At 40.0% G+C, this 2114-nt stretch overlaps 1 pseudogene; it reads right to left on the bottom strand.

Moving 5' to 3' along the window:
- The window catches only part of LOC107094077, a 1591-nt pseudogene extending 1016 nt beyond the window's left edge, over nt 1-575 (bottom strand).
- Nucleotides 576-2114: the final 1539 nt, after the last annotated feature.

Raw genomic sequence — 2114 nt, 5'->3', positions numbered from 1 at the left:
CTCTCTCAGGAACTGGTGGAGCTTGTTGAACTCTCTGATCTGTCTCTCTGTGGACAACAGCTGCTTCTTAGAGTGTTCAATCACATCTTTGCATGTTTTCTCCACCTGTTTGTGTTTGTTCCTCTTGTCCTGCAGAGACTTTAAGTCAGATTTCAGCTGCTCCTTCAGCTCACTGACTGCTTGTTCTACAGGAACCACTTTGTGACTCTGGTGGAGAGAAAACTCACAGACCGAACACACAGCTCTCTGCTCGTCTTTACAGAACAGTTTAGGGTCTTCTTGGTGTTTACTGCAGACCACCATCAGCTGTTTATCTACTGTTTCTGTCTCAGATGATCCAGATTTCTTTCTTCCTGCACAAGTATCAGCCACTTCCTTCAGCCCAAAATTCACTTGCAGATGTTCCTTAGAAGATTTTCTTTTGCTGATGGGACAGTTCTTGTTTCCAGTTTGTTCCAGGGTTTCTTCGGGCAGCTTGAACAGAAGCTGTAGTAGCAGCTCAGAGACACAGGATCTCTGAAAGTCTCTGAACACACATGGCAGTTCAGGTAACTTTCCAAAACTCTCTCTGCCATTTTCTAGTGAATTATGTCAACAGCAGGACTCACCAAAGTTTCAGCTTATCCTTAAAATCCTCCCAACATTTTTCTCGTCTTCCACCAGAAATCAAACACCCAGTAATGGCGCCTCAGCTCAGTTCAATAACGTGAGAAAATACTTTCAGATTCTTTGACCTGTTAGTCAAGTTTAATTTAAACCATCTAAAGATTAAGTTGAATATCTTCTCAATATTTTAACACAGTTTTTAACGTTTTACTTACAATAAACAAATATATTTATGCAAAAACAAAATATTTAATGGAAGGATTTTGCATATTTTTTTTGTTGTCTGAAAATTAATCATTGATCTTTAAAGGATTTTTAAAAATAATAATCATAAGCTTTAATAATCAATAATCATCACGTTAAAAGTTACATGATTTTTACTATGATCAGACCCAAATGCGGTAAACCAATATAGAAAGACCAGGGAAAAAGTTTAACAGGTTTATTTAGGAGATTGTGAAGAATCCAGAGTTGCTCTGAACACTGCTCAACCGGAACTGGAAAGTGAGGGGAAGACACTGCAGTTAGTTCAGGCTCAGTGGGAAATTTGATTCTCGAACTTGAAAAGGAGAGATAGATTGCTGACTCACGTTTCCAGAAAAGTGGTTGACTCTTGGACTCCAGTCGGTGTGGGGTTGTTCCAGTGTTTGTCTCTTTCAATGGAGGGTGGACAGGGTTTACCCAGAATGCGGTTGTTTGTTGGTGTACGGAGAAACTGATTGCCACTAAGATTTCCTGCGGTACTTGAACGGGGAGTTGTGGAGATGAATCCCTTGCTCAGTGTGAAGCTCAAACGATCTCTTGGAGGAAAGTAGATCCAAACCTCCAGTTTGGATCCTCAGCTCAGTTTGAAGCTCAGATGATCCTTCCAGGGAGAGAAGGTCAGAAAAATCCAGTTTGCAGGATGACTTTCTGCCGAGAGGCAAAGGCAAAATAACAAGGTTAAGACTCAGGATGATAAAGACTCAGGATGACAAAAACTCACTTTGACTTAGCAAAACTCAGCTTGGCTAGAGTACCCAAAACTGGCAAACACTCTGGCGTCGAGGTAGTTGCAGTCAGCAGCTTAAGAGCGCTGACTGCAACTACCAGAACCAGGCGCCTCCTGGTGCAGGAAGGGAGACAAACACAGAAACACAAAAACACACAGACAGGAGTCCTGACAAAAAGTCAATATGAGAAAACATCTGTTTTTTTTGTTTTTTTTTTTTACCCCATTTTGTCTTTGTAGGTTAATAACACATTGAAACACATTGAAAAAGAAATGATGTTCTAATGAGTTAAGATGGAAATTTACCACAAAATTCAAATTATTTCTTTAGTTAATAAATGAAGATAGGAACCTATAAAAAAATCCATGATTATTTGCTCTATTTTAAGCCACACCACTCATGTTTTTTTTCTCTATAATCACTCTTGTACCATCCATCCATCCATCCATCCATCCATCCATCCATCCATCCATCCATCCATCCATCCATCCATCCATCCATCCATCCATCCATCCA

This window comes from Cyprinodon variegatus, unplaced genomic scaffold (assembly GCF_000732505.1).
Source record: "Cyprinodon variegatus isolate N-32 unplaced genomic scaffold, C_variegatus-1.0 Scaffold462, whole genome shotgun sequence".
Classification (NCBI taxonomy): domain Eukaryota; kingdom Metazoa; phylum Chordata; class Actinopteri; order Cyprinodontiformes; family Cyprinodontidae; genus Cyprinodon; species Cyprinodon variegatus.
Note: the sequence above shows the minus strand (reverse complement) of the source record. Positions and strands in the feature narration are given on the sequence as shown.